Raw genomic sequence first — 19,951 nt, forward strand, 5'->3', positions numbered from 1 at the left:
TTTTACTATATATGTGATTTCAAATCAAGGTTATTATTTTCAAATGATTTTGACGAGACAAACTGGTGCACTCACATTCTGTTTTGTCAACCCCTCAGGACATAGCGAGAATAAGGAGAACACTGGTGGTGATGAGTGGGCTTGTCAGTGAGGCTTTCATCCTCTAGACTTAGGGTGCTGGTTCATTTACTACAATTTTATCAGTACTGTAATAATTGCATGATTGTACTTTTGATTATGCACAACACTACACTTTTATGTGTTTACTGTTGTGAGTGAAACTAGTTGTTCTGATGTGATGTGATAATAACAAGATTGAATCCCATGATTTTGTGTATCCAAGTGGGGCGGTTGACAAGTGAACTTTGTAGCAACTTTAGATTTTATTAATAATGAACACTTTGTTCAAATTCTTGCAAATCATAAATATCTTGCTATGGCTTTCATCATTGAGTTGGCTTGTGGCGTCATCTCCCGATGGGGTCATATAGTTAATTTAGTGACAGCCAGCACACCACAGCCTAGTAACTTGTGTTATTGCGGTCGGGGTTTGTCAGCTAACCTTCAAACCTTTGAAGGGGACTACTTTATGATATGATTAAGAGTTTATGACCATAGCACATGAATACAATTTAGGTGTCACTCATGGCTTGTGAAAGCCCTAAAGATTAGCAATCACTAATCTATATTAAAGGGAGAATTGAAAGTAAGTTTCAATTCACAATCAATTAATAAGAGTTTTAATCCCCACTACCTCGTTAATTATAGCCTAATGGATCATACACCGTGTAAGGTAGATATGGAAAAAAACAATGGAGTTGAGTAAGAACAATTAAATGGTTTAATTGTCCATGGATAGGATTAATTAATCAAACGAATAAGTTCATTTTAAACTTTAGTTTGCTTTAGGTTTCAAAGCCCAATGGGCTTTAAATAGTCAACTTAAATCACAAAAGGGCAAAAGGCCCACTAACACCATATGGCCAACCATGGAGGAGAGTTTGGTGTAATTTCAATTATGTCACTCAAATGTAAGTGACTATAAAGGGAATTATAACACAAAACTCATTAGGGAAATTGGAGAGAATAAAAGCTCCCCTTTTATCTCTAGGAGGCCGGCCACTTGGGGAGATTACACTAACATCAAATCCTCCCTAGGTTACTCATCTCTTCTTCAAGGCATTTCCTTGGTGTGGAGACTCAAAGGTTCCGTCTTGTTACAACCCGTTCCTTAAAATATGGTATTTTATTCTTAAAACTTGTGAAATGACTATTTTGCCCCTGAGTGGGTGTCCTAATTAATTATTGAGCCTTGACTTGAGAAACAATTTATTATACTTTCTTGAGTTTTCCTAACCATATTCATGTACATGAATATAATGTTGAAAATGAAATTTGAAACGGAGCCTCGAGGACCTAATTGTAAGTTTATAATTAAGGGAGGGGTAAATTTTTAATTTCACTTAAATAATTATAAATGGGTTATACCTACTCCAGTCCTCTCTCTTCTCCTTCATTTCGAAAACTCATTGTCTCTCTCTCTAACTCTCGAACACTCTCTTTCTAAGCTCCGAGAGCTTCAAACTCCATTTCTTTCCAAACCCTTGACAAATCGTCAACCAAAAACCCATATTCTTCATCCCTGAGGCATGAGGAACCCAAATATATCTTTGCATGTACCATCATAGCACTAGGCAATGTTTTGTCATGGAAGCCGAGAGCTTCGAGCTCTATTCTTGAACCCAGGTGAAGCTCTTGCTTATCCTTTGAGTTTCTGGGTTTAATTAAGTTGTGCTTCATTGTGATGGTGTTATGTTGAAACTGCTTTAAATCCAACATCGTCGACGAATTCTGGTAAAATGCCGTTGAGTTTGAAGTCAGCTGGTGTTTATGATGCCTCTATTATCTTTCTTTTGTATCTAGGATGAAATGGTTGAGGTTTTGGAGCTTAATGTTTGAGTTTTAACTCCTGTATGCAAGCCCTAAGCATATTTTTCCAGAATCCGGCGAGGAACTCCGACCAACTTATCTGAGGTGGATTCAACCTCTTATCAACCTCCAAATTGTGTTGGTAAGTTCCTGCATAAATTTGTGTTGAATTCGTTGGATTTACATATGCTAATCTATCAAAACTAAGCTTGGAGGAACCCTAAACCATTTAAGGGTTTTACTGCAGTCTTCGATGATTCACGGTTGATGGATGGCGGTGAGCGGCGATGGTCACTATTAGAGTTAACGGCGATAGCTACTATTATGTTAAAGGTAACGGAATCCAGAGGTAGAAATGGTATATTCCATTAAAACCCTATAAACCTCACTACATTAACACATGGTACCAGCGAAGGCGACTGCGGCCCTTACTCACTAAATCGTGGTGGTGCATTCGTCGACAACAGCAACCACACAGTGGCGCGTCTTCTTGGAGCGTGATAGTGTGTGACGTGACACACCCCAACCGAGGCCAGGGCATGCTGGCCGTCACGTGGAAGTGACGTAGCCATGTGCACAGTGCGGAAGCTAAAGGAAATAATATAAAAGTACAAATAATTTAAAAACTAGCATATATAATGTGATAAAATAAGTGCTAGCGTAAGTGAGACGCTGAATTCAGAGCCTAAAGCCTACAGCAGTCCAAAAGAAAAGATACAACAATAGTGCGCCCGAAGGTGACCCTACATCGGTGAGTGTCTGTCAGAAATGCCGGGACGTCCTCTGGGAAAACCACCGAACCCGCTAAGCTACTAGAACCTGGAGGGGCGCAAAACAAAAGCGTGAGTGGGCAAAAACAAAGCTCTTTGAAAACCATTTCATAAAATATATTCTAACCCCTCGCCGTAAAACCTGTATACTTCCCAGAAAATAAACATATATACGTATGTATAAATATGCCAATCATGCTCACGAATATGCTATGTCAAAACCTCATAATGAAAAGCAGGTGCTCAGGTATAAATCACATCAATAGCATAACATCTGACAGCCGGAGTCCCCTAAGTGACCTGTACGGCTGAATCTAGAGCTCAAATCTCAATCTCAATAACTAAACCTGCCCACGAGTCGGAACCACCTATAGTGGTGTGTACGACAGGCCTGGGTGTAAAACATATAAACGCTCTAGTGCTACGATCACGTGAAGGCTGTGCGAATAATCGCGGGTCACCTACGAGTCGGAACCACCTATAGTGGTCTGTACGACAGGACTGTGCACCTAACTTGGATCCAAGTTGAGCGTATGGTGTGGGAGGTGAACAACACGTGAAGGACTGTGCCCTACTCTGGGCGGGAGCACTAACACCGGGGGTGCAGGTTATGAGCTCTCTAAGCCTCTTGAACCACTATTGAATGCAAATGTTAAACAACGCTTACCTGGCACTTACCTGTGCCTCCACAGCACCATTATATATATATATATATACATACACATAACTGAATTTATAAATAAACGTAGATGCAACTAATCATGCATAACCACCAATTATATAAAAGAAACGGCATATAACGAATAAGCATTTATACTAATTTCTGGGAATTAATATGTATATAGGTATATACGGAAAACCAAAAGCCCACTCACTGGTATGTGGAAGGGTCGTAGCCCCCCTGCCTCGAGTGTGCACGCTCGTCCTCGGGATACGTGTCACCTATATGCGAATTAACTATAAAAACGTTAACTTTAAAGCACATAACCTTCCGTTCAAAATAACTTCTCATACATTGCTCAAAATGGACAAATGAATATACCAACGTGCTCTACACAACCTCAGGATCACAACCATATTTTTAGAAAAATTTTCCTCTGCCGCACGCGCCGGCCACGTGTGGCGCACACTGACGGCGTCAACTGACGCCGTTAGGAATATTCCGTCAAAACTGACAGATTCCGTTAACGGCGTCAGGAATATTCCGTCAGAATCCTGACGGAATATTTCGTCACCTTCTCCGACGAGACTCCGGCGCCGTCGCCGGAAAACCTGCAACTTGGGTTTTCTCGTTCGTTTTTCAACCATTTTTCACGTTTCTTGCACCAAAATCAACCTTAGAACTAGTAGAACATGTCCCAACAAGTTTTAAGGCCTAAAACTATAAGGTTTTACCTGTACAAAAACTCCATAGCCAGCCAAACTCGAACCAGGCTATCCCTACGTCCAACCTCGTCTAACGATGCACTCCCAAGCTCCTGGGAACCTCACAAGGACATCTAAGAGCTCCAAAAGTCCAAAAACAAGCTAGAATAAGTTTGCATGAACAGTGACTAAAACGGACCTTATGAAATTGACGTGAAAACGTCGAAGTTCTTACTTGAAAAAGATATGATTGTGCTCCCCTCGACCTCACGATCACGACTGTGCCCTTGGTTTCCTCGATCTGTGTGAAATAGGGTAGGTGTGTGTGTGTCCGTACCAGTTTAAGGAAGAGGAAGAAGAAGAAAGGGAAAGGGAAAGGGAAAGGAAACACGGGAGAGAGAGAGGCAGACAGGGAAAGGGACAGAGAGAGTGAGTGTAAGAGTGTGGGTGTGTGTGTGTGGCCCAACACATGTCCACACCACACAAAACAACCACTAAACGTACACGAAACGAACTAGGGGCAAAGTTGTAATTTCACACGTACGTTAACATGAATTTTGGGACGGGATGTCACAACCTACCCTTCTTAATAGAATTTCGTCCCAAAATTCAAAACAACCAAAAACCACCCCTAGCAACCAAAGAACAATCTAGGATACAAATCCCTCATCCGATCTTCTGTCTCCCACGTAGCTTCCTCGACTGAATGATTCCTCCACAAAACTTTCACTAAGTTCACTGTCTTGTTCCTCAGAACCTTCTCTTTCCAATCAATGATCGTCACCGGTTCCTCGTCATACGTCAAATCTGGGTTAATCTCCAAGGGTTGCGGAGGTATCACATGAGATGGATCAGCAACATAATGTCGAAGCATAGACACGTGAAAAACGTTATGCACCCTGGCTAGCTCCGGAGGCAACTCCAACCTGTAAGCTACCTCACCAACTCGCTCCGTGACCATGTAAGGTCTGATGTACCTGGGATTCAATTTGCCTTTCTTCCCGAATCTCACTACACCTCTCCACGGTGAAAGTTTCAGAAATACCCAATCTCCAACCTCGTACGCTCTGTCTGTAGCATGACGATCCGCTAAACTCTTCTGTCTGTCCTGGGCTGCTTTCAGGTTAGATTTGATTACCTGAACATTCTGAGTAGTCTCCTCAACAATCTCCGGACCTACTAAGACTCTTTCTCCTACCTCTGACCAACACAACGGTGTGCGACAAGCTCTACCATACAATGCCTCAAAAGGCGCCATGCCAATACTCGAATGAAAACTATTATTATAGGCAAATTCCATCAAATCCAACCGCTGGTGCCAAGCATCACCAAATTGCAACACCGAAGTTCGCAACATATCCTCCAAAGTCTGAATAGTCCTCTCTGACTGCCCGTCTGTCTGAGGATGATACGCCGTGCTATAGAGTAGTCTCGTACCCAAAGCTTCCTGGAAAGCCACCCAAAACTTAGACGTGAACCGTGGATCACGATCAGAGAATATACTCACCGGGACACCATGATATTTCACAACCTTCGAGATGAACAACTCCGCTAAACGACTCAAAGAATACTTCTCTCTCACTGGAATAAAATGTGCGGACTTAGTGAGTCGATCAACGATCACCCAAATGCCATCAAAACCATTTTGTGTACGCGGAAGCTTGTACACGAAATCCATGGTGATATTTTCCCATTTCCACTCGGGAACGGGAAGCGGCTGCAACAACCCAAACGGCTTCTTCATTTCCGCCTTAACCTGCTGACAAACAGCGCATCTACTCATGTACTCAGCTATTTCCCTCTTCATACCCGGCCAATAATAAAATGGTCGAATGGTATGATACATTTTAGTAGCTCCTGGATGCATGGCGTAAGCCGAGATATGTGCTTCATCAAGAATTCCCTTCTTCAAATCCACATCATTTGGCACGAACATTCTTCTCTCCTGCATCAACATGCCATCCGATTCACGTACCCTGAGGTCTCTCCTCCTTCCTTGTTCTCGAGCTTGGATTAATTCTTGAGTCTGCTTATCAGCTACTTGAGCTGCAAGCACCCGATCAACTAAGATGGGCCTAACTTGAAAATTAGCAAGTAAAGCCACATCTCGATCTTCTGCTTCTAACCTCACTCCCGTAGCACGCAAGTCCGCCAAAAGGGGAATGCGACTTGCGTACAACGCATTAATGCGGCCTTGAGACTTCCAACTAAGTGCATCAGCAACTACATTCGCACGACCCGGGTGATAATCAATCGTGCAGTCGTAATCGCTGAGCAACTCCATCCACCTTCGCTGACGAAGATTAAGTTCCTTCTGAGTAAAATGATACTGGAGACTCTTATGATCAGTAAAGATCCTACACTTCTCACCATAAAGGTAATGTCTCCACAACTTCAACGCAAAAATGATAGCAGCCAACTCCAAATCATGAGTAGGGTAATGCAACTCATGAGGTTTTAACTGACGTGAAGCATAAGCAATCACCCTACCATGCTGCATCAATACACATCCCAGACCATTCAAGGAAGCATCGCTATAAACCTCGAAATCACCACTATCGTCCGGGAGTGCCAAAACAGGTGCATGAGTGAGACAATGCTTCAACTGCTGAAAACTCTGCTCACACTTATCATCCCACTCAAATTTAACGTCCTTCCTCGTCAATCTCGTCAGTGGTAAGGCAATCACGGAGAAATCCTTAACAAATCTCCGATAATACCCCGCCAAACCAAGGAAACTCCTCACCTCGGTGACGGTTCGCGGTTGCTCCCAATTCTCCACCGTTGCAACCTTCTGAGGGTCAACTAGAATACCCTGAGCAGAAATAACGTGCCCCAAAAACGCTACTTGGTTTAGCCAAAACTGGCACTTGCTAAACTTAGCATATAATTGATGTTCCCTCAACCTTTTCAGCACCAAAGTAAGATGTCGAACATGCTCCGCCTTCGACTTAGAATACACCAGAATATCGTCGATAAAAACAATGACAAATCTATCCAAATAAGGCTGGAACACCCGATTCATTAAGTCCATAAAAGCTGCTGGTGCATTCGTTAACCCGAATGGCATAACCAGAAACTCGTAATGACCATAACGAGTCCTGAACGCCGTCTTAGGAACGTCATCCCTATTAATCTTCAACTGATAATATCCAGACCTCAAGTCAATCTTAGAGAACACACAAGCACCTCTAAGCTGATCGAACAAATCATCAATACGTGGCAACGGATAACGGTTTTTAATCGTCACCCGATTCAATTGCCTGTAATCAATACACAGCCTCAAAGTTCCGTCTTTCTTCCTCACAAACAAAACTGGAGCGCCCCAAGGCGAAGTACTAGGTTGAATGAAACCCTTATCCACTAATTCCTGCAGCTGCACCTTCAATTCCCTTAATTCAGCAGGTGCCATACGATAAGGAGTCAAAGAAATAGGATTAGTACTTGGAAGCAACTCAATAGTGAACTCCAAATCTCGATCTGGTGGTAACCCAGGCAAATCCTCGGGGAAAACATCTGGAAAGTGTCGGACTACCCTCACATCCACAACACTACTAGGAGGAGCCTCATCCAACACCACATGGGCTAAGTACCCTTGACAACCTTTAGACAACAACTTTTTCGCCCGTAAAGCCGAAATAACGCCATGTCTCACCCCACTCTGCTCACCCACGAAAGTAACCACAGGTAGTCCAGGACGGCGAAACGTAACTATTTTCCCGTAACAATCAATATTGGCACGATTGGGGTGCAACCAATCCGCGCCCAAAATCACATCGAAATCAACAATATCTAACGGGATAAGATCAGCTGGCATAACAACACCCTCAACTATCACTGGACACCCTGGGTACACACAATCTACCGTACATCTCTCCCCTCTAGGCATAGCGAACTCTAAATCATACCCTAGAGGTGTGGGGCGAGGTTGCGTCACTTGAGCAAATGTATGAGAAATCACAGAATGTGTAGCTCCGCAATCAATTAAGACTCTAGCAAAATAACCAAGAATATTTAACGTACCCATGATCAAATCCGGGTTGTTCTGAGCATCCTGCAGAGAAATGTTGTGAATACGCCCCTGGCCCTGCTGCCGTCCGCCACGACCTCTGCTCGCCTAAGCACCACGACCCTGCGTACCACACCCCTGACTGGGCTGACCGGTCTGTCTCGAAGACCCTACACTGCTAGTAGCAATCTCTCCTGACTGAAACTGTCCTCCCTGATACCATTAAGAACCGCCGGCTGGAGTTGGAGGGTACGGCATATAGCCACCCGAATACTGAGGGTAACCACCCTGGGAATAGGGGTCCTGAGGATACTGATACTGTCCCGGGGCATAAGGAACAGCATCACCCTGGTAGTGGTAGGCACCACCCTGACCTGCCTGTCCATAACTACTCGGACCCTGAATCTGCTGGATAGGGGCAGGTGGTGGCAGGAAAGTCTGCTGCGGTCTCTGCTGCTGACTCTGGGGACATTGCGCGGCTCATGTCCCATCTGCCCGCAAGTAAAACAACCACTACTGCCCTGCCTACACTCGCCAGTGTGCCGATTATTACACCTTCGGCAAAATGGGGCCCTACCTCGACCACCATCACCCTGTCTCTGGCCTCGAGCGCCATCAGTAAATCTACCTCCTCGTCCCTGACCAGTGGCACTGAAACCACCACTAGAAGAGCTAGAGCTATTACCACCCCTCTTGAAGTTTTGAGTCTGACGAGGCCCGAGCGACGCTTGACCTTTACCCTTGACATCTTTCTTCTGATTACCATTCTTCTCATCGTCATCACTCTCGCTCGTCATGTTCTCAGAGTCCTCAACTCTCAGCAAAACCTCGTAGAACTCCTAATAAGTATCACAATGAGTGGAGGTCGACATCGAACGCCACTTCTTCTTAGTGCCAATGCGAAAACGACGAAGCATCTCTGCTGGATTACCAGCAATCCAAGGGTGGTAGCGAGTGATAGGAGCATATTTAGGCGACTTACTTAGCTTGTTTTCGTGCATCTATGTTGTTAATTCATAGTTGTTTTAGTAGTTTAAGCCATTTTCGTGTGTTTTTAGGTTCATATGGCTAAGGAAGCAAAAAGATGCATTTTGGAGCATTTTGGAGCAAAATTGGGCTTGGAATGGATAGCATATGATTGGAGCCAAAGTGTTGGACGAATTTGAAGGCCTTGTATTCATTTTGGACATAAAACAAAGGGCCTAGCCCATTCTCTCTTAAACCAACCCCAAGGCCATGCATTTCCTTCTAATTCCAAAGCCCACAATCACTTCAAAAGCCATGCAAAGAACCATCCATTCCATCAAAAACAATCCATCAATTCACATGCAAAACCACCATTAACACACATGCACCCAAACAAAGCCAACCTAGCTAACCCTACATGCATTCTTTATGCAACTCTTCATCATTCCACCATTCATTCTTTATTCCACAAACATCTCACATGCATTTCCACCTTCCTACTTCATCATTTCACCACATTCTCCCTCTTTAACTCATTTCATTATTCATTCACTTTGCATTCATTCAATTCCACCCCACATGCACCCTTTATTCTTCATCATTGCAACCATGGCACATTTACACCAACAAAACAACTCCCATGCAGTGGCCTACTTATATTCCCATTTCCTTTCCAACATCTCACATGCATTTCCACCTTCCTACTTCATCATTTCACCACATTCTCCCTCTTTAACTCACATGCATTCATCATAATACACAAACACATTAAACAAATAGCCATATACACCTCCACTCCTCCTATAAATACCCTTGCATTCATTCATTCAAGCATCATCTCATTTCATACACAACACACCACAAACACTTCCATCTTCTCCCTAGCCGTGAGTTTCTCTCCATTTCCCTTCCATTTCTCCTCCATTTCTTCCATTTCCATAATCCCCCAATCCATTCAACACACCAACAACATCCCTTAGTCCTTGTGCCACAATAAAGAGGAAGATAAGAGGGCCTAAACGTTCATACAATTCACGTTTGAGTTGTTGGAATGTTTACGCGTTTCTTTGATTTCAATGTTTAAATTCAATTCTCTTTGTTTTGTAATATGAGGAATGGAAGAGAAGAGTGCCTAAACGTTCATACAATTCAAGTTTGAGTTGTTGGAATGTTTAGGTGTTTCTTTGATTTCAAAGTTATGAGGAACTAAACCCTTTTTGGCTAGGGGTGATTTCAATACCATGATTATTTATGTAATATGAATTGATGAATTCCGGTTATGAACTCTTGATTCGTGAATGCAATTGGCTTAACTATTTGATGATTAACTTATTTGTGTTTGTTGATTGAGGGTCGACACTTAATTAGCATGCATGAATATGTGGCTAAAGTTTAAGAAGGTTTCACATAATCGTTACTAACTTATACTTGAAAGTAGTGAAGGTCGCTTGTCACGATCGCGTTAAGTTTAATTCTTAGCATGAGTAACATGATGTCATAGTTGCAAATGCTTTGTCAATGCTTATGGTTTTCATTATTCTTAATGATCTTCGATTGTATCTCTATTATGATGACATGTAGGGAACTTTTGAGAATATTTTGGGTTGTCGAATGATGCCATCCAATCCAATAATATAAGGAAAATCTGAGGGTTAACTAGTGATGTCACGGTTAATTTGGGGCATTGTCGTTCATAATTCAATGAAGGAATAACTGGAAATTGATTCATATGCATAAATATCATGTGTGGAGAAAGAACCTCTAGCTAATTCACCAACCATCTTATTTCATCAATTACATTCTGTCTAGTTATTAACTTGTTTCGTTATTTCAATTTTCATCAAACCTCAATCCCCCTTTTGCTTTAATGTTCAATATAGTTAGAAATCAATTTAGTTTGTGTTTTTAAAGCATTTTGATTCTTTTGGTTTGTCTTAGTGTTTTAACGTTTAGTTTCACATTCTTTGAGTCTAGTTTAACGTTTTATATTGTTTTTACGTTTTAGTTTAAATTCGTCCAAATCCAATTCCCCCCTATTTCGTTGAAGTCTTAGTCTTAATCTTTCTTATTTTTAGTTTTGCTTTCTTCAAGCATTAAATAGTGTTTTATATTGTGTTTTTATGTTTTTAAGTCAATTTAGAAGGTTTTAGCAAGCCCTCCTAATCCCCGGTCTAGAACGATCCCTCACTTATCCATTCTACTACAATTGTCAAACGAGGGTTTAATTTGAGTGTCAAGTAATTCTCGCATCAGCGAGATACATCGGTGAACTTCCGATAGTACTCGTTCGCAGTCATCTTCCGCTGTTTCAACTCAGTGAATTCCTGCTTCTTGCGATCGATGTACTCAGGGGGCACAAACCTCCTCTTGAATAACCTAATGAAAACATTCCAGTCAGTCTGCTCGGCTGAAGTCAAACGACGAAGCTCCTGCTCCCACCAGGATGCAGACTCCGTACCCAGAAACCATGAGGTCGTCTCGACCCATCTCTCAACAGGAAGATTCCCCTCATTATTCAATACTCGGAAAGTCTTCTCAATATGCTCTAACCAACGCTCTGCTTCCTCGTGCCCTTCATGACCGTGGAACTTATCCAATTTCAGATTGTACATAGTCTCCAGAGGAGTCCTCTGGGGAGGGCGAATAACTGCTTGGATAGCGGTAGCAATAGCTTCCCCCAGCTGAGTAATATCGGGGAAACTAGACTCATCGGAGCGACGTGGTTCCCGACGAGGCGGCATAATTCTGACAGAAGGCACCAAAACCATTAGAATACTCACAAAAGACACAGGACTGCCAAACCTAAGCTCTGATACCAAACTGACACACCCCGACCGAGGCCAGGGCATGCTGGCCGTCACGTGGAAGTGACGTAGCCATGTGCACAGTGCGGAAGCTAAAGGAAATAATATAAAAGTACGAATAATTTAAAAACTAGCATATATAATGTGATAAAATAAGTGCTAGCGTAAGTGAGACGCTGAATTCAGAGCCTAAAGCCTACAGCAGTCCAAAAGAAAAGATACAACAATAGTGCGCCCGAAGGTGACCCTACATCGGTGAGTGTCTGTCAGAAATGCCGGGACGTCCTCTGGGAAAACCACCGAACCCGTTAAGCTACTAGAACCTGGAGGGGCGTAAAACAAAAGCGTGAGTGGGCAAAAACAAAGCTCTTTGAAAACCATTTCATAAAATATATTCTAACCCCTCGCCGTAAAACCTGTATACTTCCCAGAAAATAAACATATATACGTATGTATAAATATGCCAATCATGCTCACGAATATGCTATGTCAAAACCTCATAATGAAAAGCAGGTGCTCAGGTATAAATCACATCAATAGCATAACATCTGACAGCCGGAGTCCCCTAAGTGACCTGTACGGCTGAATCTAGAGCTCAAATCTCAATCTCAATAACTAAACCTGCCCACGAGTCGGAACCACCTATAGTGGTGTGTACGACAGGCCTGGGTGTAAAACATATAAACGCTCTAGTGCTACGATCACGTGAAGGCTGTGCGAATAATCGCGGGTCACCTACGAGTCGGAACCACCTATAGTGGTCTGTACGACAGGACTGTGCACCTAACTTGGATCCAAGCTAAGCGTATGGTGCGGGAGGTGAACAACACGTGAAGGACTGTGCCCTACTCTGGGCGGGAGCACTAACACCGGGGGTGCAGGTTATGAGCTCTCTAAGCCTCTTGAACCACTATTGAATGCAAATGTTAAACAACGCTTACCTGGCACTTACCTGTGCCTCCACAGCACCATTATATATATATATATATACATACACATAACTGAATTTATAAATAAACGTAGATGCAACTAATCATGCATAACCACCAATTATATAAAAGAAACGGCATATAACGAATAAGCATTTATACTAATTTCTGGGAATTAATATGTATATAGGTATATACGGAAAACCAAAAGCCCACTCACTGGTATGTGGAAGGGTCGTAGCCCCCCTGCCTCGAGTGTGCACGCTCGTCCTCGGGATACGTGTCACCTATATGCGAATTAACTATAAAAACGTTAACTTTAAAGCACATAACCTTCCGTTCAAAATAACTTCTCATACATTGCTCAAAATGGACAAATGAATATACCAACGTGCTCTACACAACCTCAGGATCACAACCATATTTTTAGAAAACTTTTCCTCCGCCGCACGGGCCGCCACGCGCCGGCCACGCGCAGGCACGTGTGGCGCACACTGACGGCGTCAACTGACGCCGTTAGGAATATTCCATCAAAACTGACAGATTCTGTTAACGGCGTCAGGAATATTCCGTCAGAATCCTGACGGAATATTTCGTCACCTTCTCCGACGAGACTCCGGCACCGTCGCCGGAAAACCTGCAACTTGGGTTTTCTCGTTCGTTTTTCAACCATTTTTCACGTTTCTTGCACCAAAATCAACCTTAGAACTAGTAGAACATGTCCCAACAAGTTTTAAGGCCTAAAACTATAAGGTTTTACCTGTACAAAAACTTCATAGCCAGCCAAACTCGAACCAGGCTATCCCTACGTCCAACCTCGTCCAACGATGCACTCCCAAGCTCCTGGGAACCTCACAAGGACATCTAAGAGCTCCAAAAGTCCAAAAACAAGCTAGAATAAGTTTGCATGAACAGTGACTAAAACGGACCTTATGAAATCGACGTGAAAACGTCGAAGTTCTTACTTGAAAAATATATGATCGTTCTCCCCTCGACCTCACGATCACGACTGTGCCCTTGGTTTCCTTGATCTGTGTGAAATAGGGTAGGTGTGTGTGTGTGTCCGTACCAGTTTAAGGAAGAGGAAGAAGAAGAAAGGGAAAGGGAAAGGGAAAGGAAATACGGGAGAGAGAGAGACAGACAGGGAAAGGGACAGAGAGAGTGAGTGTAAGAGTGTGTGTGTGTGTGTGTGGCCCAACACATGTCCACACCACACGAAACAACCACTAAACGTACACGAAACGAACTAGGGGCAAAGTTGTAATTTCACACGTACGTTAACATGAATTTTGGGACGGGATGTCACATGACGTCACCGCGGTGGCGCATAGTGGTGAGTAGCCGAAGCAAGACGGCGCGTGCAGGACCTAAAGCCTAACCGTAGGTTTTTCAGCGTTCTAAATCACATGGTGCTCTCTGTTTGTGCTAATTCGATACCTAAATGTTAGTTTTGGACGATTTTCCATAAAGTGTCGATTAAAGCTTAACTTAGCTTAATACATAATTCACATGCTTACTTGAGGATAGAAGGAGTATAGGTGATGAGCCTATTGACGAAACACATTCTGCTTACTTGTGAGTGGACTTCTTCGAAAAACTAAATGTTTTTACACTACATATTTATATGTTGATGCATATTATTAATATTATTATTATCGTTAGTCTTTGATGAGGGTTACAAATTATCTAACTTAAATGATATCCTAAGATCATTGGTGATTTATTTTCACCACATGGTTATCATACATATCACATGGCTAGTTACAGGCATTAAGTTTACTGCAAGTACATTTTATATTCTAGTAAAGGCTAGAATTTGCTAATAGACGTTAGATTTCGATTAGGTAGATGCCACTTCACTTGCTATACATTATATTATTTGTCATTGATTTACTTTCTTAGATATGATGAGCAATATTGAGTTGATCTTCACTAATATTATTATAGTATTATTATGTATGTAGTTTTTACTATATATGTGATTCAAAACAGGAGTTATTATATTCGAATGATTTTGATGAGATAAAACTAGTCTACTCACATTTTGTTTTGCAGATCTCTTCAGGACTTACTGAGAATAAGGAGAACAACGATGGTGACATATGAGCTTGGTAGTGAGGCTTTCATCCTTTGGATTTAGGTTGGTGGTTCATTTACTGTAGATTATATTTACTTTTACGTGTTTATTGTTATGTGAGACTTCTAGCTACTCTAATGTGATGTGATAATAACATAATTTAATCCCAAGATTTTGTGTCCCCAAGTGGGGGGGGGGGGTTGATAAGTGAACTTTGCAGTAGCTTTGGATTTATTAATAATGAATTTTGGTTCAAAATCTTGCACATCATAAATATCTTACTTTGGTTTATGTCATTGAGTTGGCTAGTGATATCATCTCCTGATGGGGTCATATGGTCAATTTGGTGACGACCAACACATCACGAGCTCGTAACTTGTGTTATTGGGGTCAAGGTATGTCACATCTCTTGGGAACTTGGAGAATCCATTCATCCATCTAACTACAATAAATCCATATGGTAAAGAATCAAGGAATGAAGGCCCTCAACTCTTTTCTCTTTGATTTGGGTTGAGTCGTGGTTCACAACTACTAGGCTTTGAATTTCATGGATAAAGATTAGATTTTGAGTGCATATTCTTAAGCTTTCACCATTTAATTGTTAAATGTTATATATATGTTGCTCAAATCGACTTAGAATAATCAAATTTTTTCTTCAATCCTTTACTCCGAACTTAGTATAATGTATTAGCAGGATTAAGGGTGAGAAAGTTGATAAGAGCATATTTAGGCGACTTAGCTGGCTTATTCTTGTGCATTTGTGTTATTAGTTCGTAGTTAATATAGTATTTCAACTCATTTTCGTGTGTTTGTAGGTCCAAAGGGTTAAAGTACCAAGAAAGTGCATTTTGGTGCATTTTGGAGCAATTTTAGGCACTATGTGGATAGCTTGTATATGGGCCAACATGGATGGATGAATTTGGAGTTCAAGAGGCTAGAAATATGATGAGAAGATGAAGGAACTAAACTCAAGACAAAGTGGATAAGGAAGTAGCTCAAAAGAGGAAACCTTATCCAAAACCTCATCCAACATTATCCAAAACATTATCCAAAACCTTATCTCATCTTATCCTATCCTAACCTTATCATGTCTTAATCCTAGTTGCAAGGGGACCTAAATAGATATTTCTAGAACCTCTTTCTAGAAGCAATCTCTTCTAGAAGCCCCAAATCAGCCACAAAGCTCATTCTTTCTAGAAACCCTACAAATGTGGCACCTATTCCTTTCTAGAAGGCCTTGCCTTGCCTTGCAAGCCATTCCATCCTTCCCTCCAATATGTGCCGCACCTTCTAGGCCTTATCCTTGATTGAATCTGATTTTTAGGGCCTCATTCCTTATGGATTTGGGTTACACAAATCCTTTTATGAAACTAAGTGGGCCAAACCCCCTCCTAAGTGGACTTAATCACCTATGGCTGAACCCTAGGGCCCTAATCCACTAAATCTGCTAAGTGTAACCCTAATCTAATTAACCCTAGGACTATATAAACATAATTTTAGCCACAATTTCATACCACCCTTTATGCTATTCAGAAACCTTGTTCCGCAACACCCTAGCCTCCATTCTTCATCCTTCATCCACTCCATACACCTCCATACACCACCTGCCGCACCCTACCACCATAATTAGCCATTATTCATCCCCCTAGACGAGAACACACCATTCACAACCCCCAAAACCACCACCCACAACTTGTGCCACAGCAAGGAAGAGGAAGGGGAGCCTAGCTGTGCATGCCATTCATCCTGGAATTGTTGAAACATTTAGGTGTAATCTTTCTTGTGTTTTCAATGTTTAATTTCAAGAATCTTTGCTTTGCGAGTATGAGGAACTAATCCCCTTTTTGGCTACGGGGGATTTCAAAACCATGGCCATATTTGCATTATGATTTGATTACTTTCAGTTGTGATTTCATGAATTGTGAATTCAAATTACTTATCTATTTGAATTAAAACTTGTTTATGTATGTGGGTTGAGAGTGCATACTTAATTTGCATGCATAAATCTGATACTAGGGTATAAGGAAACTTCACCTAATCGTTGGGAACTTATATTCATGAGTAGTTAAGGTTGTTGGTCACAATCATGTTAAGTAAATTCTTGGCATAAGTATCATGCGCTTTCATAGTTACGAATGTCTCGTCAACACTTATGATTTCCATAGAATTTAATGATCCTTGATTGTTTTTCTATTATGCACTTTCATATAGAGAACTTTTGAGAAATAATTTGATTGCAATGCGCTAATTCCATTCAAATCAATGACCTAAGGGAAATCTGAGAGTTAATTTAAGTGTACCTAATTAACATGGGGTGTTAAGGTTCATGATTCATTGAATAAGCAACTGGAGATTGTTTTGTATGCAAGTATGCCATGTGTGGAGAAAGACCTCTTAGCTAAACCATCATCAACTTAATTCCATCAAATTCGTCCAAATCTGCCTAGGTTAAAGTCTTGTTTTGTTTATTTTATTTTCGTCCAAAACCAAATCCCCATTTATTCTAGAGTGTGTAAATAGTTAGAATATGTTTTAGATTGTGTTTTCAAGAGTTTTGAGTCAAGTCAAAACCAAAATTCGTCCAATATTGTGTTTAGAGTCAAATCTGCCCAGTTTGTGTTTTTTAGGCAGTTTTGAGTGTTTTCAACTCATTTTGAGTCTTGTGAACTTGTTTTGCGTCTTTTGAGTTGAGTTAAGTGTTAGAAGCTTTGTTTTATTTATTTGAGTTAGTTTAAAGTGTTTAGCAATCCCTCCTAATCCCTGGTTTAAGAACGATCCCTACTTAGTTATATGCTACAATTGTCAAAAGAGAGTTAATTTGTGTGTTAAGTTAATTTTCACATCAAAAGTATCAAAAAGTGTACCTGGAACGGTCTCTAGGTGTCCTCCTGAATTTCTTCTTTCGGTCATTTTATGTGACACCCGATCCCAATAACACAAGTTACGAGCCCGTGATGTGTTGGCCAACACTAAATTGACCATATGACCCCATCTGGAGATGACATAACAAGCCAACTTAATGATGAAGTCATTGCAAGATATTTATGTCTAATAATTAATAATAAATTCCAAAGCTGCTATAAGAAATCACTTAACATCCTCCCCACTTAGGGACACAAATTATCTCGGGTTTAACCCCGTTATTATCACATCACATCAGAGTAGCTAGAAGTTTCACACAATAGTAAGCACAACAAAGTGTAGTGCTATGCATAATCAAAAGTATGATCATGCCATTATTACAACTAAGATAAAACTGCAATAAATGAACCATCACCCAAAATCCAGATGATGAAAGCTTCATTGTCAAGCCCACTCGTCACCACAGGTGTTCTCTTTACTCTCGTTACGTCCTAAAGGGGTTGATAAAACAAAACGTGAGTGGACTAGTTTTATCACAGTTATAAAATCATCGTTAAACATAATAACCCCTGTTTTGAAAACATATATAGCGAAAACTACATAATAGTATTTAGTACCATAATAGTAAAATCTCAAACTACATAATAGTATTTACTACCATAATAGTAAAATCTCATCAATCACTACAATCAAAAGCATCATTCCAAGTTCAAAGATCATATCTTACATCAATCAATCATGCTAGCATCCACTAACGTAAGTATAGCAAGCAGAAAAATACTAGCGTCAACTAGCTAAACTCAATACCAATAATAATTATCAACCCTAGCATATACTAGGATAAATATCACCTACAAGTAATCTACTGCTGAAGATAGCTATACAAAATATTATATGAAGACCATGTGATGAAAATAAATCACCAACGATCTAACGATATTGTCAAATATCATCAAAAGTCTCATTAGAGACCAACATATTTGTATGCATCCGCATATAAGGCGCGCGCGCACACACACACACACACACATATATATATATATACACAAAAATGAATTCAAAATAGTGATGCTAATATAATTTGAAAATAAGTTTTATTGCAAAACTTACATTGGGACTTACAATTGATTTACTGACGATTGAGTCAGCAAATAAGAAAATGATTGATGAAAAGGATATTGGTGCATGCAGACATCCTTGATCTTAAAACTAAAAGTATTTACAATTTTTAACTGGGATATTCCAAGCTGAATATTGCTTTTGTTCTATTGAGTGAGAATGTGCAGAAGTTTCAGCATGTAATATCCCACTGAAAAGTTGTAAATACTTTTAGTTTTAAGATCAAAGATGCCTGTGTGCACCAATATCCTTTACATCAATCATTTTCTTATTTGTTGACTCAATCATCAGTAAATCAATTATAAGTCCGAGTGTAAGTTTTGCAATAGAACTTATTTTCAAATTATATCAGCATCATTATTTTGAATTCATTATTTTCATTATGAATATTTTCATAACAACTGATTTTGAATGGCTTAAAATTCTTACCAACAGTCAATTCATCGAATATCTTAAGTTCAAGGTAAACGCAAATCAATCATTTGTTCAATTCTTTTTATTCATTTATAATAGTTGGTTCCATGGTTTATTCAATCTTGGTTATCCTCCACATCAAATTCATAATTCACACAATTATCATCATTATTGTCCTCATTCTCATCGTCATTAGTTCCGCGTTATTTGGAACCAACTATTACATTAAAACATCACACACACACACACACAATATATATATATAGGGATAGGATCAAGGGACAAAGATTTTGACAAATATTGTTACACTTCTTCCCAACCTTTAGATCTAGTTTAATATAGCAGTCCCTAATTAAAACTTAAATTGTTCTCGTTGACATGGCAGTGACATGGAAACAGATAAATAAACTAATTTAAGTAATTTTATTTTTGCCCGAAAAAAAAAAAAAAAAAGAATCATGTAAAGAGAAAAGAATCAACAATCCTTCTTCTTCCTCTTCTTCTTTCAATTTCCGTATCTCTGAAACGCCATATGCCGTAAATTATAATTGGTTAATGTGTGTGTGTGTGTGTGTATATATATATGCGCAGTGAAACCAATAGATTTTTCTTAAGAAAAACATAATAGTAGAATTTAATTATAGAAGTGCTTATGGTTTTAACTCTTGAATTGCAAGAGAACAATCCAAAAATTACTAAGGATACAA

The sequence above is a fragment of a genome, unplaced genomic scaffold (genome assembly GCF_019419815.1).
Source record: "Pyrus x bretschneideri cultivar Hongxiangsu unplaced genomic scaffold, Pyrus_bretschneideri_v1 Contig134, whole genome shotgun sequence".
Classification (NCBI taxonomy): domain Eukaryota; kingdom Viridiplantae; phylum Streptophyta; class Magnoliopsida; order Rosales; family Rosaceae; genus Pyrus; species Pyrus x bretschneideri.